Below are 25916 nucleotides of genomic sequence, written 5' to 3'. Positions count from 1 at the left end.
CTTATAGAATCAGACAGAATATTTCCATAGAAAAAATAGTGATAGTGACAATAATAAGGATAAATACTAGATTTTAGATGTAGCAATTGTAAAAAAAATAATACCACACAATAATGTTACTGCAATAACAACTTGGTTTCAAAGATGAAGTTGGTGCTTCTAACAATGTAAAAATATAAAATAAACATGACTCACAAAAATACAAATTTTAGGCTCTTTATTTCACTGTTATAATTTTTAGAGTACTTAATGAGCCTTAGAACAATTCAATTGGCAATTAGGAATTTGAGCTCTTTCATATTTCTTTAGAATAAATGCTAGAGAGAATTTGGCATATAAAACGGGACTATAAAAAGGAAAATACCCTTAAAATAAAAAAAAGTAAATGTAAATATTTCTAAAAAAATGTTTTAATTATCATTAGAAGGGTTCATCATTCCTTTTATGATTACAAATTATCTATAATCATAGAACTGTTTAGAAATACCTAAATATTTCAAGTGTATTGAATACATGGTCATTACTCTTGAAAAATATCTTGATGTGAACAGTATTGCATTTACTCATTAGAATTTGACTGTGCATTTAAGTTCCCAAATGATAAATTTTCTTTTCACAAAGTCATTTTCCTGGATGAAAATCTCAGCGCTATTCTAGAATACAGAAGTGCATTAGTTTAAAAATAAAGATGAATCACTTCTGTTTAAAAATCAATTTGAATGTTCTGGGGGAAATTGTATCATTGCAGAAGTTCACACCTGTCAAAAATCACTGGTTTCTCTGAAAGGAAAAACAAAACTGACAGATTTGAAGACAATTTCTGTATCTGAATATTCAACTGCATTTTTCCTCTCACTGTGGTTAATCATAACCTAATTTGTCATTTAAAATATTTTAATATATCAGCTTGTGATGTTTAGGCACAAATATGCTAAATATAAATATATGAGAAACATGGTATTCTTCATGATTCTTAGAAATTATGCATTTTATTTCTTGAAAATAATCTGAGAAATGAATCAATTTATGTTATATACTCTGTTTTTAGTAAAAAAACACTAGTGTCCTGCAAAATATTTGGGTTTTGAATACAATGAAAAGTCTATATTTTCAAAAATCTACATTCTAGGTATAGCAATGTAGAATACTGAAAACTTCACTTCAAAAATGATTTTCAAATAAATTTCTCAATATATTCTAGCTTTGATCAAAGCATATTATAAATATATGACCATTTTCTTTTTTTAAAATTCTCAATGAAATTATTACATTTATAGTTGAACAAGGATCACCACAATCCAATTTTATAGGATTTCCATCCCACACCCGCAGTACATCCCCCAACCCTCCAAACTGTCTACTTTGGAAACCGTAAGTTTTTCAAAGTCTGTGAGTCAGTATCTGTTCTGCAAAGATGTTCATTCTGTCCTTTTTTCAGGTTCCACATGTCAGTGATAGCATTTGATGTTGGTGTCTCTTTGTCTGACTGACTTCATTTAGCATGATAATTTCTAGGTCCATCCATGTTGCTAAAAATGCCAGTATTTCATTCTTTTAATGGCTGAGTAATATTCCATTGTGTATATGTACCAAATCTTCTTGATCTACTCCTCTGTCAATGAACATTTAGGTTGTTCCATGTCTTGGCTATTGAAAACAGTGCTGCAATGAACATCAGAGTACATGTGTCTTTTTGCGTCATGGTTTTCTCTGGATAGATGCCCTGGAGTGGGATTGCTGGGTCAAATGGTAGTTGTTTTTAGGTTTCTGAAGACTCTCCATACTGTTTTCCATAGTAGTTGCACCAATTTACAATCCCACAAACAGTGTAATAGGGTTCATTTTTCTCCACACTCTCTCCAGCACTTATTGTTTGTAGACTTTTGGATGATGGCCATTCTGGCTGGTGTAAGGTGGTACCTCATAGTGGTTTTGATGTGCATCTCTCTAATAATGAGTGGTGTTGAACATCTTTTCATGTGTTTTTTTGGCCATCTGTATGTCTTCTTTGGAGGACTGTCTGTTTAGATCTTCTGCCCATTTTTTGATGGGGTGGTTTGTTTTTTTGGTATGGAGCTACAGAAGGTGTTTATAAATTTTGGAGATTAATCCCTTGTCAGCTGATACATTTGCAAAGATTTTCTCCCATTCTGTGGGTTGTCTTTTCATTTTGTTTAGGGTTTCCTCTGCTGTGCAGAAACTTTTAAGTTTAATTAAGTCTCATATGTTTATTTTTGTTTTTACTGTGATTATTCTAAGAGGTGGATCTGAGAAGACATTGCTGTCGTTTATGTCAGAGAGTGTTTGGCCTGTTTTCCTCTAAGATTTTTATAGTATATGGTCTTTTAGATATCTAAGTCTTTAATCCATTTTGAGTTTATGTTTGTGCATGGTGTTAGGGAGTGTTCTAATTTCATTCTTTTACATGTGGCTGTCCAGTTTTCCCAGCATCACTTATTGAACAGGCTCTCTTTTCTTCATTGTATATTCTTGCCTCCTTTGACATAGATTAGTTGACTGTAGGTGCGTGGGTTCAATTCTAGGCATTCTATCCAGTTCCACTGATCCATATTTCTGTCTTTGTGCCAGTACCATAGGTTTTGATGACTGTTGTATTGTAGTATAGTCTGAAGTCAGGGAGCCTGATTCCTCCAGCTCCATTTTTCTTTTTCAGGATGTCTTTGGCTATCCAACAAACTTTAAAATATTTTGTTAGAGTTCTGTGAAAAATGTGCTTGGTAGTTTGATAGGAATGCATTGAATCTGTAGATTGCCTTGGGTAGTATAGTCATTTTGATAATATTGACTCTTGCAATCCAAGAGCATAGTATGTCTTTTCATCTATTTGTGTCATCTTTGATTTCTTTCATCAGTGTCTTATAGTTTTCAGAGTACAGGTCTTTTGTCTCTTTAGGTTGTTTACTCCTAGGTATTTTATTCTTTTGGATGTGACAGTAAACAGGATTGCTTCCCTGATTTCTCTTTCTGATCTTTCATTGTTAGTATATCAAAATGCCGTTGATTTCTGTGCATTAATTTTGTATCCTGCGACTTTACCAAATTCATGGATGAGCTCTAACAGTTTTCTGGTAGAGCCTTTAGGATTCTCTAGGTATACAGTGATAGTTTTACTTCTTCCTTTCCAGATTGGACTCCTTTTATTTCTTCTACCTCTCTGATTTCTGTGGTAGGATTTCCAAAACTATGTGGAATAGTAGTGGCAAGAGTGGACATCCTTGTCTTGTTCCTGATCTCAGTGGGAATTCTTTCAGCTTTTCACCATTGAGAATGATGTTAACTGTAGGTTTGTCATATATAGCCTTTATTATGTTGAGGTAGGTTCCCCCTATGCCCACTTTCTGAAGGGTTTTTATCAGAAATGGGTGTTGGATTTTGTCAAAGGCTTTTTCTGCCTCTATTGAGAGGATCATATGGTTTTTATTGTTCAGTTGGTTAATGGGGTGTATTACACTGATGGATTTGTGGATATTGAAGAACCCTTGCATCCCTGGATAAAGCCCACTTGCTCATGATGTACAATCCTTTTAATGTATTGTTGGATGTGATTTGCTAGTATTTTGTTGAGGATTTTCACATCTATGTTCATCAGTGAAATTGGCCTATAGTTTTCTCTTTTTGTGGTATCTTTGTCAGGTCTTGGTACCAGGGTGATGGTAGCCCCATAGAATGAGTTTGGGAGTGTCCCTTCCTCTGCAATTTTCTGGAATAGTTTCATGAGGATAGGTGTTAGCTCTTCTGTAAATGTTTGATAGAATTTGCCTGTGAAGCCATCTGGTCCTGGACTTTTGTTTGTTGGAAGTTTTTTAATCACAGTTTCCATTTCTGTACTTGTGATTGGTCAATTCATCTTTTCTATTTCATCTTGGTTTAGTCTTGGAAGATTGTACTTTTCTAAGATTTGTCCATTTCTTCTAGGTTTTCCATTTTATTTGCGTATAGTTGCACATTGTAGTCTCATGATCCTTTTTATTTCTGTATTGTCCATTGTAACTTCTCCTTTTTCATTTCTAATTTTATTGATTTGCATCCTCTCTCTTGTTTTCTTGATAAGTCTGGCTAAGGCTTTATCAATTTTGTTGATCTTTTCAAAGAACCAGCTTTTTGTTTCATTGATCTTTTCAATGGTTTTCTTTGTTTCTATTTCATTGATTTCTGCTCTGATCTTTATAATTTCTTTCCCTCTACTAACTTTAGGTCTTGTCTGTTCTTCTCTCTCGAGCTGCTTTAGATGTCAAGTTAGCTTGTTTATTTGAGCTTTTTCTTGTTTCCTGAGGTGGGCTTGTATTGCTATAAACTTTCCTCTTAGAACGGCTTTTGCTGCATCCCATAAGTTTTGGAGTATCGTATCTTTGTTGTCATTTGCTGCTAGGTATTTTTTCATTTCCTCTTTGATTTCTTCAGTGATCCATTGGTTGTTTAGTAACATGTTGTTTAGTCTCCACGTGTTTGTGTTTTTTGCAGTTTTTTCTTGTGAATTTCCAGTTGTATAGCATTATGGTCGGAAAAGATGCTTGATATGATTTCTATTTTCTTAACGTTACAGAGGTTGGATTTGTAGCTCAGGATGTGATCAAGAGAATGTTCCATGTGCACTTGAGAAGAATGTGTATTCTGTTGCTTTTGGATGGAATGTTCTATAAATATCTATTAAGTCCATCTGGTTGAATGCTTCATTATCGATTTTCTGTGTTTCCTTATTGATTTTCTGTCTGGTTGATCTGTCCATTTCTGTAAGTGGGATGTTAACACTATGATTGTGTTTTGTTGATTTCTCCTTTTAAGGTTGTTAGCACTTGCCTTATATATTGTAGTGAACCTATGTTGGGTGTGTAGATATTTAAAATTGTTATATCTTCTCCTTGGATTGATCCTTTGATCATTAGGTAGTGTCCTTTCTTGTCCCTTAAAATATTCTTCATTTTAAAGTCTAATTTGCCTGTAATGAGTATTGATACTCCAGCTTTCTTTTGATTCTGTTTACATGGAATATTTTCTTCCATCCTCTCACTTTCAATTTGTATGCATCCTTAGAAGTGAAGTGGGTCTCCTGAAGACAGCATATATATGGGTCTTGTTTTTGTATCCATTCAGCTGCTTAATGTCTTTTGGTTGGGGCATTTATTCCATTAATATTTAAGGTAACTATTGATATGTATGTTCTTACTGCCATCTTATTAATTGATTTGGATTTGTTTTTGTGGCTCTTTTTTCTTCGCTTCTCTTGTTCTCTCCTCTTGTGGTTTGATGACTATCTTTAGTGTTGTATTTGAGTTGATTTTTCTTATTTGTTTGTGTATCAATTGTAGAATTTTGGTTTCAGTTATTCTGAAATTTTGATATAAGATTCTATATATATATAAGAGATTATTTTAAGTTGTTGAGTCTCTTAATTGCAAGTGCATCTCCATTGTCCTGCATTTGTACCCGCCTCATCTCATGATTTCTGATTTTGGTGGCATAATTGAGCATGGATGATGTCCTATCTTTACTGTATGTGTGTATATATATATATTCACACCTTTACTGGTGAGCCTTGTCCTTTGTGGTATTTTTGTTTGTGGTTGCGGCCTTTTCCTTTCTGTCTAGAGAAGTTCCTCTAGTATTTGTTGTAAGGCTGGTTTAGTCTTGCTGAATTCTCTCAACATTTGCTTATCTGTGAAGGTTTTGATTTCTCCTTCAAATCTGAATGAGAGCCCTGCTGGGTAGAGTAATCTTGGTTGGAGTTTTTTTCCTTTCATCAAGTTAAGTATATCATGGCACCCCCTTCTGGCCTTAAGAGTTTCTGCTGAAAAATCTGCCGATAACCTTATTGGGGTTCCCTTATATGTTATTTGTTTCTTTCCCCTAGCTACTTTCAAGATTTTCTCTTTGTCTTTAATTTTGGTCAGTGTGATTAATATGTGTCTTGGGGTATTCCTCCTTATATTTATTTTATATGGTACTCGTTGTGCTTCCTGGATTTGTGTGAGTGATTGCTTCCCCATGTTAGGAAAGTTTTCGGCTATTATCTCTTGGAATATTTTTTCTGTCCCCTTCTCTCTCTCTTCTCCTTCTGGCACCCCTATAATATGGATGTTGGTGTATTTAATGTTGTCCCAGAGTTCTCTGAGACTCTCTTCATTTGTTTTCAATCTTTTTTCTCTTTTCCGTTCCACATCCATGATTTCCACTAATCTGTCCTCCACCTTGCTTATTCGTTCTTCTGCCTCCTGTATTCTGCTGTTAGCCACTTCTAGTAAATTTTTTATTTCAGTTATTGTATTTTGCATCTCTTCTTGTTTAAGTTTTATATCTTGTATCTCTTTGCTCAGTGTTTCCTGTAAGTTATCCATCTTCGCCTCCAGTTTATTTCCAATGTCTTGCATCATCTTCAGCATCAGTAGTCTAAAATCTTTTTCCTGGGGGCTGAGAATCTCATCGCTTAGCTGATTTTCTGGGTTTTTTTCTTTCTCCCTCATCTGAGTTATAGTTTTCTGTCTTTTCATTTTTATATGTTTTTTGGTGTGGCCACCTTTTTACAGATAACAGAGTTGTAGCCTCTCTTAATTCTGGTGTCTGCCCCCCTTGTGGCTGAAGTTGGTATGGGGGGCTTGCTGTAGGCTTCCTGATGGGAGGGACTGATGCCTGCCCACTGGTAGGCAGAGCTGATTCCTATCCCTCTGGTGGGTGGAACTTTGTCTCTGGGTGAGATCAGAGGCAGCTGTGTGCCTGGGGGGTCTTTAGGCAGCCAGTTTACTGATGGGGGGCCTGTGATCCCTCCTGGATTGTTGTTTGGCTTGGGGCTTCTCAGCACTGATGGGTGGAGCCAGATTTTCCCAAAATGGCCACCTCCAGAGAAAGGCACACTGCTGAATATTCCCAGAAGTGTTGCTTCCAATGTCCTTCCCCCACAACAAGCCACATTCACCCCCTGTTTTCCCAGGAGGTCCTCCAAGAACTGCAGTCAGGTCTGACTCAGATTCCTATGGAAACTTTGCTTTGCCCTGGGGCCCAGTGCACGTGAAAGTCTGTGTGTGCCCTTTAAGAATGGGGTCTCTGTTTCCCCCATGGAGGAAACAGTCCCATGGAGCTTCTATGCATAAGCCCAACTGGCCTCCAATGCCAGATGCTCTAGGGGCTCTTTCTCCCAGTGTCAGATCCCCACACGTGGGATTTTGATGTGGGGCTCAGAACTCTCACTCCTGTAGGTGAGTCTCTGTGAAACAGTTACTTTCCAGTCTGTAGGGCTTCCCAACCAGGAGGTATGGGGTTACTTGTATCATGTAATCGCCCCTCCTATCTCTTGATGTGGCCTCCTCTTTTTCTTCTGGAGTAGGATATCTTTTTGAAAGTTTCCAGTCTGTTTGGTTGAAGATTGCTCAGTATTTGGTTGTAAATTTTGTTGTTTTTTTATATATGACCATTTTTCAAATGTAAAAGATATTTAAAAATCCAAAACAAAGGAAAACAAAACAAATAATTTTTAGATAATGAATGTGTTCTTAAAGAGGTACTAAGAGTTGATTTTGCCATTAAAAAAATCACAGAACAAATTCCATGAGAGCTGTGTAAACCAAAATCATTTCATGGAAATGCATTAATTCCATCAGTCTCATGTTGAAATTGAATTTTTTATGCTAATGCCCAATATCAAAATGATTGAAAAAAATAGAGGCTTATCAACACACAATTAACAGAGGCTAGGTGTTTCATCAACAATCAGAGGCAGAATAGGGAATGATGCATGTCTATGATTTAGGGGCTCTTAGATTTCAAATTAGGCACTCTTTACACCCAATGATTTGAAGAATGGTAACTGTGTTTTCAGAGCTAACACTCAGTAGTCTCAGACTCTGAGATAACTGCTCTTATGCAAAAGAAAAGAAAGATTTCTCCCTGCTGCTGGGAAGAGTACAGAGATCATACCACATACAAAAGGATAACGTGGAGGTTTAAGTTTCTTCTTGTGATATTGATTCATAGTTGATGGGGAAGAATCTTTTTGAAGAGCTAGGTAGAAGAGTATTGCTCATGTGGTTTCAAATGATCCCAGTGGGATTTATCTCTGTCAAGAGGCAGGGCTCTGGAAACCAAACCAATTACTTTCTTGGAAGCTCAATATAGTGAGCTCTCTAATGTTGATAGGGAGAATCATTACCTGCAGTTTTCAGGTTTTTTAATGGAGGAAAACAGCAAAGGAGGAGGTAAGCCACAATGAGAATGAGTGCATCCATATTTCTAAATACAGCCCCATCAGCACACAGCAGCAAGCCAGGCTAACTCCTGACAGACCTCCTGACAGATTCAGTCAGTAAAATTCAGCAAGCCACTTTTAGATTTAGACACTTTATTATATGTATACCCAACAAAAGAAATAGTAGCAAAAGGAGACAACTCACTGTGCTCTTTGTCCCCCACGCCAAAAAGGGTGAAACTGAAATAAGGCTTGATGACAATGCAATGCAATTTGGACACAGTTTCTGAGACGCCAATTCTAGACGGCCTTTATAGACTGCAATTATAATCCAAGCGGAATAGGACAGAAGAAACCTTTATACCTCATTAGAACCTGGGAGATGATAAGAAATTGAGGAATTACAGCCTCTCATGGAATATAAGGAGGTGAGTAAAAACTGGGTTCAAAAGTTTTCATATTCTCGTGTTTCAGGAGGATGATAAGATGTTATTCCACCAGCGCTCAGAAAAGCTGGGGTTCAAACTATACTGTCTGCATGACCTAAGTGAACACATACAAGAATACTAGGCTGTCAAAGTGCAATTGTTCTCCTACAATACCAATAATATAAAAGTTTTCAATTGTATACTTAGTGTCTAGAGCATGATTTTCCCTTTTGTGATATTTCATTTCTCATCTGCCACCACCACAAACACACGGAAATATGAAAATAAAAATGTTAAAATCGGTTATAAAATACTTTACTGAAACAGTCATGATACCACAACAATTTATCCCATGTAAATTAATGAATTTGACTTCAAAATCCTCAAGTGTATGAATATTATTAACACAGAACAATTTTAAGGCCATCCCATTATAATAAATTCTCATATTACATATCATCCTTGGGTAGACTGCAAAAAATAAGGTCACGTTTTTTTTTGTTTGTTTCCATATCTAAGTAAAAACAGAACTACCATCCAATACAATAATCCCTCTTCTGCGTATATACCCAAAATAACTGAGGTCAGAGTCCTGTAGAGATCTCATGTTCATTGCACTGTTATTCACAATTACCAAGATATATTATTTACAAAAACCAAGAAATAGCTCAACATCAATGAATAGAAGGATAAAGAGAATATGGTATATACATATGGGGGAATATTATTCAGTCTTAAACTGAAGGAAATTCTACCATTTGCAATAACATGAATGGACCCAGAAAATATTATGCTGAATGAAAAGTCAGTCATGGAAGGACAAATACTGCATAAAGTCTACTTACATGAGGTAGCTAAAATAGTCAAATGTATAGAAACAGAAAATAGAATGGTGGTTGCCAGGGGATGAAGAGGAGGAATTTGAGAGTTATTATGCAATGGGTATACAGTTATAAAGATGAGTAACTTCCAGGTATTTGTTGTATAACACATACATGTTATATTGTACACTAAAAATGTGTAAAGTGTAGATCTCATGATAAGAGTTATGACAACTACCGTAACAAAAAAGCAAAGGACACAAAGAAGTTTTCAGAGGTGATGGCTATGTGTGTAATCTTGATTGTGGTGATGGTATGTATATGGCCAAAATCATCTAATTGTATATATTAAATATGTGCAGTTTTTTTGTATATCATTTATATATCAATAAAGATACCAAAAATAGAAAGAGGAGATTTTCAGTTCCTTCCTTCATAAGGAGGTAAAGTCTATCTCTTCAACCTTTAAATTGGGTTAGCATTTTGACTTTCTTTCGCTAATAGAAACACAGCAGAAGAGACAGGGTGCCAGTTCTGAGGTTAAGAGTCCTTGCGTGCTTTTATTTCTCTTCCTTGGAAGCCTAATTAAACATCATCATGCAGGTCAGACGCCACTGTCTCCAAAGACAGCTGCATGGTATCACCCAACAGGCATACAGTATTACTCCACATACTGTTACATGAGTGAGGATGCAGAGATCATAAATGCCCAGCTGAGTCAAGCCCCAAATAATGAGCTAGGTGCATTAGTTGTTTTAAGCCAGTAATTTTTGGTCTGGTTTGGTTTGTGGCAAAAAGCATAAACATGTATCCACCACCATAGTAAGAAGTATACTCTGTTAAGGGATACCTTTGGGGCAGGGTTACCTAACGGTCTGAGAGATTTTCTATGTATGTTCTATTAATGACAATTTTGTAATTTCCAAAATTAGTCACTCTAAATTAAAAAAAAAAAAGATTTAACAACTTTCTTCTTTTGAATGTAAATATTTAGTGTCTTCACTTTATTCTTTTATTTGCATGAACAACACTCCAGAACTGCAGCAATGATCAAAATAAGTACATGAAGTATAATGTTAGTTTTTACTAAGATTCATAGAATATACCTGGGTATTCTTAATGACTTTAAGCATTCAAGCTGTGACTTAAATGACAAATGATTTTTTAAGTCTATTCATTACTCTTATTATATAATGAAAGTCAGTGACCTGCAGAAAGTAATTTATTGAATTGAGAGACTGAGTTTTTACGTGATGGTATAAACACTTTTAAATTTACCCCCTCATTTTAATAATAGGATTACACTGGATATTGAATGATAGTGCTTTTTTGTTTTGAATATTATTACTTATAGTTATAGATAAAATGTTAGGTGAAACATGTGCTTTTCAGGGATTTAAAAAACTTTTTTTGACGTTTAATTATTTTAAAATTATTCATTATATGATTAAGAACAAAATTAGAATTCTTGGGCAAATAGTACTTTTGCTTTGAATATATGTAATTCATGTAACACTGACAACATACATCCATTTGAATACTGAAAATGTACAAATATCTTTTGTATGAAACTTGATCTATATTTATAATGTAAAGATGAAATGGAAAATGACTAAATGATCTAGTATTTTCAGTTTAATATGAGCTTAATTTAATCACATACTGAATTCTGTAAAATTAGTATACTTTTCAGATATGTTAAAACATATTTAAGAAAGTATCTTTCAAATTAAGACCAGGACTTGCTTTAGGCAATGTTAAGCATTAACATAAAGTGTACCTAAAATGAAGCATAGTAAATTATTTTCTTTTAAAATAATATGATTTTTTTGTGTAGCATTTCATACTCAATATAAAGAATTTAATAGAGACACATATGAAGAAAAAGTGAAAACAAAATACCACTACCGAGAAACATCTAGTAAACAGCATCCTAGATATACCTCTATAGACACATACAGAGATAGATTTATCATATATCTGTGTTTCTCTATCTACGACCTCATCTCTTACCTCTCTGTCCCTTTAAATGTGCATATATGTTTTGTGTGCATTTGAGTGGATAGAGGAAATGTATTATATACATGCTGAGAGCCAAATTATTCCGCCTTTTCACTTATTTCCAGAACTGTTTCCCCTGTCCTCTTCAGATCATAAGGAAAACATACTTGCTTAGTTTGTTTCCCTCTACATCGTGGTAAAAGATTTCAGTGAGAATTTTCACAATTTTTATTTTTTTTTTTGCAATTCATCAGTGTGGCTTATAGGGGGTTATGTCAGAAATCTCAGCACATTTTTCCAAAACCCTCTGGCTCTTTCACTGGCAACAAGTTTCTACACATACGACATTAGGTCAGGCTCTTTCCATTACTTTATTGTTTACTGGTGACATTTTTCTTTAGAGCTGTGAGGACCGTTTAATTATTGTGATGAGGAATATTTTAACAGACTTTCAAAACAATTTAAATGGTAGATAATTGGATAATATGCAATCAATATTTAAATGTGTGCAATTTACTATGAGAATGACAATACAAATAATATAGTGTTACTCTAGATAGAAATATAATCTAGGTTTGTAGTTTTCCAGAATCAAAAAAAAAAAAAAAAAGGTTCATACTGTTGAGTATTTGTGGAATGCAATCTTTCTAATATGTATTTAGAAGGTCAATGCCTTTTTTTTTTTTTTTTTTTTTTTTTTGTCCTTTTAGGGCCGCACCCATGGCATATGGATGTTCCCAGGCTAGGGGTCTAATTGGAGCTGTTATTGCCGGCCTACGCCAGAGCCACAGCAACGTGGGATCTGAGCCAAATCTTCGACCTAGACCATTGCTCACAGCAACGTCGGATATTCAACCCACTGAGCAAGGCCAAGGATAGAACCCGAAACCTCATGGTTTCTAGTCGGATTCGTTTCTGCTGCGCCATGATGGGAACTCCAGTCATTGCCTTTTAATTGTGTTCTAATGTTACTACAAAAACATGTCCCTTTATTTTGTTATACTTGTTATTCTCTACATTTTTCATGGTTATAAATTTTTCAGAGAAAACTGTGTTTGTTTTTATCTTTTGAAGTGGTTTAGTATTACACTTAGGAGAAATTGCTACCCGCTACAGCCAGTATCACAGAAAAAAACTCTTGAACAACAGAAGGGATAATTAAGTAATTTCTTCTCAGGCAAAAAGAAATAGTAGGAGTAGAATGTGGTAACTTAAATTAAATACCCTACATCCCTGTATTGTATGGAACTCATTCTGCCTGTAGAAATTTAGTCAATTCATCAGGCAAGGCAAATAGATAAGCAAATCCTTAATCTTGGAGACACTTAACTGGATTTTTAAGAAATCTTTTTTCTCCTTTTGAAGCACATTTAGATTTTATGCCTTGAACTGTTATTAATTAGAGAATAAGATGTTAATTATGAGCTATTTGCATTATCTCAGAAATGAATGACTTTCTTTTAATTAGTATTCTAACTTAGTAAGAAAACTATTTAGTTGAAGACCTGATTAAGAATGCAATCACAGAACTTTCAAAACTGTGAGAATGCATCACAGAACTCTGAAAAACTGGGACAGGTTTAAGATTTTATCCTGCATGCGCTAAGGATTCATGGATCTTGCCACAAATTCATGGATGTTGACAGAAGACATGGGAATCCTATTTCAGACACAAAAGACTTTACTACTCACTTCACACAGCAATACAAGCTTCATTTTTTTTTTTTTTTTTTTCCTATTTAGGGCCACACCTGCGGCATATGGAGGTTCCCAGGCTAGGGGTCTAATCAGAGCTGTAGCTGCTGGCCTACGCCAGAGCCATAGCAACGTGAGACCCAAGCCAAGTCTGCAACCTACACCACAGCTCATGGCAACACCGGATCCTTAACCCACTGAGAAAGGCCAGGAATCAAACCCACAACCTCATGGTTCCTAGTCGGATTCGTTTCTGCTGAGCCACGACGGGAACTCCAATACAAGCTTCCTTTTTGTGTTACTTTCTCTCACCCTTTGAATCCTTGGGAGTGAGGTGGACTGACCTAATTAAATGCTGTGCATTTAACACAGTTACATATCACAGATAAGGAACTTTGAGCCTATGGAGAGTAAACGAATCTGACTCCTGCTTTAGATGGAGACTTTTTTTTTTTTTTGCTTTTTTAGGGCTGCATCCATGACATATGGAGGCTCCCAGGCTAGGGGTAGAGTTGGAACTGTAGTAGCTGGCCTATGCCACAGCCACAGCAATGCAAGATACGAGCCACATCTGCGACCTACACCACAGCTCACAGCAATGCTGGATCTGTAACCCACTGAGTGAGACCAGAGATCGAACCCACAACCTCATGGTTACTAGTCAGATTTGTTTCCATTAAGCCATGATGGGAACTCCTAGATGGAGAATATTTTTACCTTCTAAATTGTCCCACTATATAAATAAATTTGAAAAGATAGTCCAGAACAAAATTTGTCAGTGCCTCTACTAGTAAGAGATGCACAAACACCAGAGATTATGGAAAACTGTCTCTCCACAAAAATATGGCATATGAGCAGAAAAGATGATAGCTCAGTACAACATTTGCATTTACTATTTAAAGATGGTTTCAACCCTAGCTACCCCCACAGGAATAAGTGTCAGGAACTTTAAATCTTCTGAGATATTACCTCATTCACAAGTTAAAAATTTAGATGGGCCCATTTCCTTAGACGCTGGTTAAAAACAAGAGAATCCTAGGCCAGCGATAAAGGGCAGTGTATTACTCACAGCAATAGCAGTAGACAGAGGATCAGTATTTTTCAACTGATTCCCCAAGATCTATTGTCTAAGGTGATGTGAAAATACCAAATGACAATTGCATACATAGCAACACTATAAGAGAGAAACCCTAAGCTTAGGGAACTCAGGTATTTTATAACAGGCTCTAAGTATGCCTGTCCTTTGCCTCAGAAGGAGATATCTCTGTCTTCAAAGGCTGTCCAGTGTATAAACATCCTTGAAAAGCATCCAGAACAAAGGGCAGTTAGTTCCTCACTTGAAAGACATGCAGAAAAGTTAGATATGTGAAAAATAGTCTCCCATCAATGGGCTGTATGAATCATGAAAAAGAGACGGAATCTAAAACAATATAGATTCTTGGCATAATTGGGAAAAGATTCCTAGAGCAGAGGCTGTATTTCCTCAGAAATACATATAGGCAGTGACTTGGAGACTTTTACGTTTTTATCACTTCATCAGAAGGCAGAAAATAAAATGGTAGAGGTATTGAAAAGCATTGTTTCTTATGGTGGAAATTTTTTTGCTTGAAATTTGGGGGATTTGGAGGGACATCTCTACAACTTATGTTGCACATTCATGAAACAAGAATTTATTTATCTGCTACAAGCCAATAACTTGGTAGAGAATGACATACATTTTTTTTTGGCTGGAGAGTATTCTGCTTAACTTTTTTTCTTCCTATTTATTTTGCACTTTATAATTATTTAGATATATCTGAAAAAAATCTGATGTTTAGTGAGGTTTTCAGCCCATATTTGCAATATATAAATTGTTTTATAATTATTCTGTTAACATCCTCCAACAACCTTATATCACTAAATCTTACAAGGCTGAAAAGCAGAAACTCGTCTGTGTATTACAGTAATTTCTTTAAGTACTAGAAAGAAACATCAAATAAAGAGCAGAGTCTTCAAATTAGTAACTGAAACCTTAATGAGATGGAGTATATAAGAAACTAGGGTGACATTTAAGTTATATAATAACTCCTCCTCAAATAAATAGACCATATTAGCTCATCACAAAGCCTTCTATAAATATTAAGGAATAGCATTTGCTAGTGAAGATATAGCTTTCTATACCTAAAAATGTTCACTCAGTCTTGTCAGTGGGAAGTAGTCCTCAGTCACTTTCTTATGCCCTTTGAGGGATGTGGGCTCCATTATCATTTATTGTCCCTCTCTCTTCTCTTTATCTTGGGCAAACACAACACAATTCTAGCTTCTTTCCTATAAAGCTCTCCATTTCATCATAGTCAAATGGCTGCTACTTTTATATACCCTTTTGACTCTGGAATAGTATTATATGTGCTATCTACTAAACGTAGTATAAACGGATTCTCCCAGAATTAAAAAAAAAAAAAATCTCCCTGTTGTTTTCTCCACTCTGTCTCAATTTTACTCTCAAAAAAAAAAAAAAAAACTCCTGAGCTACCACAGTAGCTTAATAGTTGTTGACCAAAAGAAAAACACACATGAGAGTTGTGAGCTTAATTTCATTTACGGTCTTATTGAGAACAATAGCTCAGGAAGTAGCCTCTCCATAGCATGGTTTTCAGCAGTCTGATACCTTGTCAGCACATAGAGGATATACCAAACACGATGGGGGTACATTCATTCAAGGTTTCAACAGAGATTAGTGTGCACACAGTGAGTTAGCATGACATTGGTGCCTGAGAAGAAAAACTCATCTTCAAAGGAGTATTAGCATTGGTGTCATAGGAAGGGAGGCACCTGTTCCTATCTTCAAAGTGGACATTCTAAATAATCTGGATAATGCATTCTTTCCTTTAATGGTTAAAGCTGGCATACAATGTATGTTCAACAGGCCACAAGACAGGCTGTTCTAATTCATACAAAGTTCAGGTGAAATCATGTAAACCAGAATGTCTCCCCCACACCCCAATATGAGGAAATTTCTTCCATCATAGTCTAGGTTAATTATTTCTATCATACACTATTCTAGCCATGTCTTTTTCTCCATCTTATAACTTAAAACAATAAAAATTAATTCATTTGCCTAAATGTTGTTTAATACCATCGAGGCATATTAGATAAGCGATTTTTTTGTTTGTTTTCTATTTTATTCATATGACTTATAGCACAAGCACACAATCAAGAAAAATAATTCTGAATGGTTAAATGAATCTTCAATACTCTACCTAAAATCCTCCATTTATTGGGTTGTCCTTCATAAATTCACTTTGGGGAGTTCCTGTTGTAGCTCAGCAGTTAATGAACTTGACCAGCATCCATAAGGATGCGGGTTCGATCCCTGGTCTTGCTCAGTGGGTTAAGGATCTGGAGTTGCCATGAGCTGTGGTGTAGGTTGCAGAAGCAGCTTGGATCCGTGTTGCTGTGGCTGTGGCATAGGCTGGCCGCTACACCTGCGATTTGACCCCTAGCCTGGGAACCTCCATATGCTGCAGGTGTGGCCCTAAAAAAAAAAAAAAAAAAAAAAAAGAAATTCACTTTGGGACTCTATGGATGCCACTGTATCCTTTATTTACTGGCTTCTTTCACTACAATTTTTCAGTGCCCTTATTGCTCAAAGGAAACTTTCGTTGATGTTCAAATGTTCCCTGAGTTAGCCCAGAAGACAAACTTCTCAAGATCTTTAAGGCCACTTCACTCTGCCACTTCCTCCTAGTCTCTTTTTCCATAGGCCTAAAGCAGAGATGAACACACTTCTGCCTCCAGGACTTTCTAGGTCTAGAGAGGAGACACATAGGCTAGAAATCTTAAGTCAGCATGAATATATTAGCTACATAGAAGTAATTTGTTCATGTGTTTGTTGGCCATCTGTACATCTTCCTTAGAAAAATGTCTATTCAGGTCTTTTGCCCATTTTTCCATTGGGTTGTTGGCTTTTTTGTGTTGACTTGTATAAGTTGCTTGTATATTCCAGAGATTAAGCCCTTCTCAGTTGCATCATTTGAAACTATTTTCTCCCATTCTGTAAGTTGTCTTTTTGTTTTCTTTTTGATTTCCTTTGCTGTGCAAAAGCTTGTCAGTTTGATTAGGTACCAATGGTTTATTTTTGCTCTTATTACTGTTGCCTTGGGAGAATGACCTGAGAAAATATTCATGAGGTTGATATCAAAGAATGTTTTGCCTATGTTCTCTTCCAGGAGTTTGATGGTGTCTTATCTTATATTTAAGTCTTTAAGCCATTTTTTTTTGGTCTTTTTGCCATTTTCTTGGGCCACTCTCCACGGCATATGGAGGTTCTCAGGCTAGGGGTAGAATCAGAGGTGTAGCCACAAGCCTACGCCAGAGCCACAGCAACTTGGAATCCAAGCCACGTCTGCAACCTACACCACAGCTCACAGCAAATGCCAGATCCTTAACCCACTGAGCAAGGCCAGGGATCAAACCCACAACCTCATGGTTCCTAGTCGGATTCGTTAACCATTGTGCCACGACAGGAACTCTGTCTTTAAGCCACTTTGAATTTATTTTCATGCATGGAGTGAGGGTGTTTTCTAGTTTCACTGATTTGCATGCAGCTGTCCAGGTTTCCCAGCAATACTTGCTGAAAAGACTGTCTTTTTCCCATTTTATGTTTTTGTCTCCTTTGTCAAAGATTAATTGATCATAGGTGTCGGGGTTTATTTCTGGGCTCTCTATTCTGTTCCATTGGTCTGTATGTCTGTTTTGGTACCATTACCACACTGTCTTAATGACTGTGGCTTTGTAATATTGCCTGAAGTCTGGGAGAGTGATGCCTCCTGCTTGGTTTTTATTCCTCAGAATTGCTTTGGCAATTCTGGGTCTTTTGTGGTTCCCTATAAATTTTTGGATTGTTTGTTCTAGTTCTGTGAAAAATGTCATGGGTAATTTGATAGGAATTTTATTGAAACTGTAGATTGCTTTGGGTAGTATGGCCATTTTTACAATATTCATTTTTCCCCAGGAGTATGGAATATCTTTCCATTTATTTACGTCACTGATTATTAGAGAAATGCAAATCAAAACTACCATGAGATACCACCTCACATAAGTCAGAATCGCCATCATTAATAAGTCCACAAATAACAAATGCTGCAGGGGGTATGGAGAAAAGGCAACCCTCCTGCACTGTTGGTGGGAATGTAAGCTGGTACAACCACTATGGAGATCAGTATGGCGTTACTTTAGAAATCTATACATAGAACTACCATATGACCCAGCAATCCTACTCTTGGGCATATATGCAGACAAAACTGTCCTTAAAAAAGACACATGCACCCACATGTTCACTGCAGCTCTATTCACAATAGGCAAGACATGGAAACAACCCAAATGTCCATCGACAGATGATTGATTAGGAAGATGTGGTATAATACACAATGGAATACTACTCAATCATAAAAAAGAATGAAATAATTCACAGCAACATGGATGGAATTATAGACTCTCATACTGAGTGAAGTAATTCAGAAAGAAGGAGACAATACCTTGTGATATCACTTATATTTGGAATCTAATATAAGGCACAAATGACCCTTTGCACAGAAAAGAAAATCATGGACTTGGAGAATAGACTTGTGGTTGCCAAGGGGGAAGGGGAGGGAGTGCGGTGGGTTGGGAGCTTGGGGTTAAAGGATTCAAACTATTGCCTTTGGAATGGATTAGCAATGAGATCCTGCTGTGTAGCAGTGGGAACTATGTCTACTCACTTATGATGAAGCATGATAATGTGAGAAAATAGAATGTGTACATTATGTGTAACTGGTTCACCATGCTGTACAGTAAAAAAAAAAAAAATTGTATTGGGTAAATAATTAAAAAAATAAAATTAAAAAAATAATAATAAAAGTCAAAGACATTAAAAAAAAAGAAGTAAGCTATTCAAATTTAAGACCTTCCAAAACGGTGATTATAAATGTAACATGCTACATGATTGCAAGAGTGTTCATCCTTCTTTATTATACTTAAAACTCTGATAAATGCCTTGAAGTAAAATTAAAAAATAAAAAAGAAACACTAATGATATGAAAGTCTTCTTAAAAGAGTAACTTTTGAGACCTGAAGGATGTATAGGAATTAATCATGACAGATGATAAGAGGACACCAGGCAGAGGTAACAGATGTCTAAACATAATTAGTGGTGAAGAAGATTAGAAGCTGAATAAATAGAGATAAATCCAATATGAATGAAGCAGGACTGGCAAGAAGGAGAGTGGAAGGAGACAAGGATGAAAAGGAATAAATACAAATTTAAGTTCAATTTCCATGTATTATTTATTTATAATTAATTACTTCTTATTTTCTTGGTAATAATTTTTTCCTAGTCCTCCTTAAATAAAATATATGACATCATCTCAATTGAGTCTCTGTGTTATTTGTTTCTTTGTTGACTGGTTTGTTTGAGTGTATGTATATATGTTTCTATATATATTAGAAACTAAAGCTGGGGAAAATTTTATCATGTTTAGATACTATGTGTGGGGTTCACTATTCTGTCAAGTTCACATACAGAGTTTAGCATATCCAGATATATACTTTCTCTCACTGCCTAGCACATGTTCATTTTTTTTGTCTTTTTGCTATTTCTTGGGTCGCTCCTGCGGCATATGGAGGTTCCCAGGCTAGGGGTCTAATTGGAGCTGTAGCCACCGGCCTACGCCAGAGCCACAGCAACGCAGGATCCGAGCCGTGTCTGCAACTTACACCACAGCTCAGGCAACGCCGGATTGTTAACCCACTGAGCAAGGCAGGGATGGAACCCGCAACCTCATGGTTCCTAGTCGGATTCGTTAACCACTGCGCCACGACGGGAACTCCCACATGTTCATTTTTAAAATAAAATTTTAATGATATATGATGTGTATAAAGATATACTCAGAGAAATGTACATAAAAATTTTAAAAGCATACATTTGGAACAATTTTATGAAGGTGAATACACTTCTGTAATCAACATCCTGATAAAAAAATAGAATCAATAAATTAGCTTCATATGGATCAGAGATTTGCTTGTTAAAAATTAAACAATTAATGAACTAAAAGATTATATAGAAATCCTTTATAATTTGGGAAGAAGAAGGGCTTTCTAGCTGTGTCTCAAAATCCAGAAGCCATGACAAATTTGATAAATTTTACTACAGAAAATATTAAACATAAACACTCATGATAAAATATGACATAATCAAATTTGAATGGAGAAAGGGAAAATATATTATAGGCAATATTATAGATTAAAAACTAATATTCTAAAGCATAAAGGGATCAAAAATCAATAGAAAAATAGGCAAATGACATGGACAGACAATTCAGATTAATTCTCATCTTTAATATGATGAAACTAAAAAGTTTTGATAATATACTCTACTGCCAAAGCTGAATTGAGGGGGGATTTTTATGTATATTTGTGGCAGTATTCATTGGTACATCCCCAATGAATGTGGTATAATTATACATACTTATTTTTACCAAGAGATGTTACAGCTTTACTTATAGGATTCATGCTATTGATGTACACATATAAAATGACATACAGGGTTATTTATTATAAAAAAAAAGTAAAACTAAAGAAAGAAAAAGTACTACAAGAGGATCTGGAAAGACATAAAAGAGACTATTTGGTTAGAAGGACATTATTGGCAGGTTGTTGGGAGAGTAACTATTGAGGAAAACGGATTGGACAATATCTTTTATCCTTTTAGTGTTAAATGGAAAAGATATTCATGCAGAAAAATAACACAGGATAAACTTTTTGGTTTTTTTCAACAATTATACACCAACCTATCAGTATGAAGATGAACACATAAAATTACCATTGATTTGGAAATGCTCCTGTGCTCCCTTGTAGTCAGAAACTCCAAAGTTCTACAGCCAATTTGATTTCTGACAACATATTTTAGTTTTCTCTATTTAAAAAAATATATAAATTATAATCTTACACTGTGTAATCTTTGTATGTGGTTGCTTTCACCCAGTGTTATGTTTGTGATAATTTTCTATAAATGCTGTTCTGTTTTGTTATAGTTGATCATGCCTTTGCACATATTTATAATTGCCTGAGTGAATATACTCTAGTGTAGTTACCTTATAATTTGATAAACATCTACATAAGTTTTATGGAAATATCTTGATGGCTTCCAATTTGGGGCTATTGAAAATAAATACTTTTGTTAAAAAAATACATAATGCTCTACTAAAAGTCCATTTGTAAAAATATGTATCTATGTCTGTTGCATACACCACCTATGAGTAGAATTTCTGAGTCATTACATATTCCTACATCTGAGCCAAAAGTATGTATTAATTTTTCAAAAATTAAAATTCAAAGTACATGTCTTTGGGATGTGGTGCTGGTGCCAACGGGAGAAGGACAAAAAAAAAAAATCAAACTATACAAGTAGAAATGTAAAGAATAGCACAGGAAATTAATAGTGAGACCGTATTAGCTCATGATTTCTAAGATTTCTACTTGCTTACAACTTCAGTTTGTAGAAGTCATAGAAAAATTGCTTACTTTTGGGAAAAATATCTCTGCAATTTGTCTTTTGAAGTGTATCATAGATTCCCTGTGATTCCACATGTTAATTTTCTTTATACATATCACTGAAGAAATAGATTCATGTAATTCAAATCCCCAGCTAATATTTTAACTGTATATGGTGACATAATAAATAAAAATTACATTGACAAATGAACTTATATTCATGCAAATAACTTGAGATTTTTAGTGTGGAACTCATTATTTTACTTCAGGATTTTCCCCATGTGTTTATTTATTTATATGTTTTATGAGATCATGGAATTTTTTTTCTTGTTCTTTAGTTCTTATTTTCCAAGTGCCTGTGAGAGTCATTTCTTGGGAAACATATATATGGTTGATTATTCAGGCAGAAGCAACAGTCTATAAAGCATGAACATACAATTTTAGCAAGTGTCAACTTTATTGCTTTCCTAAGCCAGATGATAGCATCCAAATCATCCAAAACTTTTCTCTTAAATCTGTCTGTCCTTAGAATACAGACTTGTCAGATTCAATTGCTGGGAAAAATATGAACATTTATTTATCTCCCAGTTTCATACTGACTTTCAAGTTTTTGGCTATTGAAAGTTCTTAACATATTTAAAAAAAAAAGTCTAATCATTAAAATATTATGGACTTGAAAGATGTAAAGGTGTCAGATAATTACTCTACTTATAAATTGAATTCATCCATATTAGCTGAGAAATCTTAATACAAAATTAACCCCAATTCTATTAAAATTTTTAGATATATTGTGGCTTTATTGATTATTTTTATTGAAGCAGTCAACGAAATTTAAACCTTTAATCTACATTCATCCATGCCATTTGCACAGCATAATATATCCTGTTAAAATAAGAGGAAGAAGGACCTCAGGCCCCAGGGGGTTTATGAGGGGTTGTTAGAAGGATATGAATTAGCAAGGAGAACGAAGTGCAAACCTAGGCACGCAGGTTGCTGCAGATAGGCATGCCCTCTACGGAAGCACAATGGTGATTCTCTAGATGCTATGCATAGACAGCTGATGCCAGGTTTCCTCAATGCTAATAACTGTTAAATGCCTAAAGGTCAGAGTAAAAACTTATCCAGTTACCAGCTAGGTGACTTTTAAAAAAATTCTACACCTACAGCCCCCTCCTCACTTGACATAATCCTAAAGAGCACAATAAAAGCAGTGTGGTTTTCTTGGTCCCAGAGACCTTGAGTCCTGCAATTCCCACCTTTAATTAAGATAAGTGTCTATGTGTCTTGTTCTATGTTAACCTTCTCTTAGTTTCACAGCAACTATTCTTCAGCCCTCTCCTGCTGAACTGGTCTTGGCAATTTATACAGAGTACCCCACTTAATATTCAAAATAGCCCCTTGTGTTAGAAACTACTATTATCCTGATTTTACAGGTGATGGATCATTGAGGGGTCAAGTAATGGTGATACTCCCTTTGGTAGGCTGATTCTTCTCTATATAAACTTAATCATTATGTAACATTGCCTATCCTATAAACTTGAGAAGCACCCATGAAAATTATATTGCAACTCTATCTGAATTCTAGCACCAGGCATAAAGCCTCACACATAGAAGGCATTCGGTGAATTTGACTGAATTATCCAGGTTAAACTAAGTGCAGCCTCTATAGTGAGATGGGTCTCTTTTTTAATAGAGTGATGCCTTTCACCTCTCATCTCTAACTATTGTTTACTCAAATATAAATTCATGATAATAATAATAATAAATTCTGTTACTGAAATGTATAATATATTCTCTTAAGTAAAGAAGAGATAGGCTTTTATTTTGATCTTAAAAGAGATATACTGTTGATTCTGCCAATATCAGTTGAGGATCTTGCACATAAAGGAAGGTGGTAGCCGATCCAATAGAGACAACTGATTGTTATTTTTCTACTTTAACATCATTATACTTATGTCCCTACTCTTCTTATACCTCAACTGATTGACAGAATCAACAGTGCACCTCCTGTTAAGATCAAATAAGTTCCTCAAAGCCTATCTTCAGAATCAATCAATACTCTACAAAGAGTTCCTCCAAGACATTAAGCTAATAATAGAAGACTATAAGGCTCAGGGCCTCGTTATTTCTGCACTAGTCCTTGTATCATCCCTATTTATTTGTAAAGAAACTTAACGGCTGATGACAGAAATTTCTCTGAGACCTCTGGGCAATACACAATATTATCCCTCAACACACTGTTGCTCCCAATCCCAATACTTTATTAGCTTCCATCCCTAATAAAGCAACTTTTTAACTGTGCTTTATTTATGTGGCACCTTCCTTAGCATCCTGTGAAAAAGCTAGTCAATATCTCTTTGTCTTTATTTGAGAAGGACAATAATACACTTGGGCAATAATACCTCGGGGCTTTACCAAAAGTCCTTCTTGGTTCTCATCAACTTTAAAAAGTTGATTTGGATAATATAAAATTTCTTGGAAGCTCTACTCTATTGCAAAATGTAAATGACTTGCTTCTCTGTTTCCCCACTCCTTTCCAGGTTTCTCCATGGGGAAGACAGCATCCACTTTTTAAAGCCTTTGGCCTCAAAGGGACATAAAGTTTTTAAGGAGAAACTGCATTTTTGTCAAACCCAGGTTTGTTATTTGGGGCACATGACCCAAATGGGCTTCATGGTATTGTGAATTTCCAACCCAAAATCAAATACTGGCTATTGCTGAAAGTGGGTTGTCTGGCTATTGTTGAAACTGGATTCCAAAATTTTCTCTCATGGCTAGGTCTTTATATGCCTTACTAAGAACATCAAATCTGACTCTATTACTTGGGAAGATTAGGATAACCTAGCTATTAATACCTTAAAGAATAGCTTGAAAAATCTTTCTGTCACTGGACTCCCTAATTATCAAATTCCCTTTTTTGCTTTTCATATATGAGAAGAAAGGATGTACTTTTGGACTACTTACCCAAAATCATGGGGATCACTATTGCCCCATAGACTACCACAGTCAGCAGCTAGACCCTGTGACATGGGGATATCTCCTTTCCTCAGAACCATTCCTGCTATTGTCCTCTAAGTTAGGGCCATTGAAGAAATAGTGGTGATATCCCTCGTAGCCATTTTTGTAACCCATTCAGTTAAAGCCCTCCAGAATTCTCATCATACTCAATACCATTTGGCCAGCAATTTAAACTCCTATGCAATCCTCTCACAGTTCTTTCTCACTGTAATAACTTCAACACTGCCACACATCTTTTCTGTTCAGAATATAATACTCTTGATAACTGTTGGCCAGGACACATGGTCTTTAGACCCCTGGAGATGATTCATGGGAAACTCCTCTAACCAATGCTGAGTTTTCATAGTTTACTGATGGTTCTTATTTAAAGGGAAAAAAAATAGTAAATATTATGCTGTATATTCAGTTACAACTACTTTCAAAGGAGGCTCTCAGCTAGTGAGAAGCTGTAACAACCTGGAACTCTTACTTTCTTCTCCAAAGAACTTTTCCCAAATGGCCCTTCTCAACTTCTTCCTTTCCTTTGTAAGAGAACTCTGCTCTCCTTTTTCTTTGAATTTACCTTTTTTTGCCATAGTTTGAATGTCACTAATTGTAATTCCTTTGCTATTTCTGAATAACCTTGATCTTTCTGACTAAACAATTTATCTTTTTGTTTTAAAGGTTGACACAAAAATAATCTCTTATTTTTGTGTGTGAGCTTGTGTGCACCTAATTTCTCTTCTAATAAAGTTTCTTTGGGGAAGAAGAAACTTTTCTTTAATCTTGTAAATTCTTCTGCTGGTCTAAGAGTTAAATTGACGTGAGATAGATTAACAGGAGAAAATTAAGCAAAACTTTAATAATATATAATACATTGGAGAGACCCAGGAAAACAGTAACTCATCAAAATAGCCAAAACTCTCACCTCAAACACCATCTTCACCTAAAGACAGAAGAGGATGTTGGCAATATCCTTTTGAGACTTCATGGGAAGGTAGGCTCAAGAAGATGGAAAAGCAAATGTTTGGTAAACAAAACATGTACTGTGCCAGGCAGAAACAATGGGACATAGAATAGACTCTGATCTCTAGGCCCTGATGATTTTTCCCATACTACACTCAGTCCATATTCTTTGAAGATATCTCTGGTCATAGCTCGATTCCTAGAACAGGTCTTTAAATTCTATAGATAGCTAAGGGAGAAGAAAAAAGAAAGATTTTCTGAATTTTCTGATTCTTAAAAAAAAAAAAAATAGCCTAAATTAGTATT

General features: G+C 35.5%; 1 long non-coding RNA gene across 1 annotated transcript in view; it reads left to right on the top strand.

Annotated features, from left to right (window-relative positions):
• Positions 1 to 25600, top strand: part of LOC110260237 — a 62855-nt gene extending 37255 nt beyond the window's left edge. Inside the window, exons 3-4 of the long non-coding RNA XR_002343154.1 lie at positions 8428 to 8622; positions 24188 to 25600. This is a non-coding gene — a long non-coding RNA (uncharacterized LOC110260237). The remainder of the gene's footprint in view (positions 1 to 8427; positions 8623 to 24187) is intronic.

This window comes from Sus scrofa, chromosome 4 (genome assembly GCF_000003025.6).
Source record: "Sus scrofa isolate TJ Tabasco breed Duroc chromosome 4, Sscrofa11.1, whole genome shotgun sequence".
NCBI classification, from domain to species: Eukaryota; Metazoa; Chordata; class Mammalia; order Artiodactyla; family Suidae; genus Sus; species Sus scrofa.
Note: the sequence above shows the minus strand (reverse complement) of the source record. Positions and strands in the feature narration are given on the sequence as shown.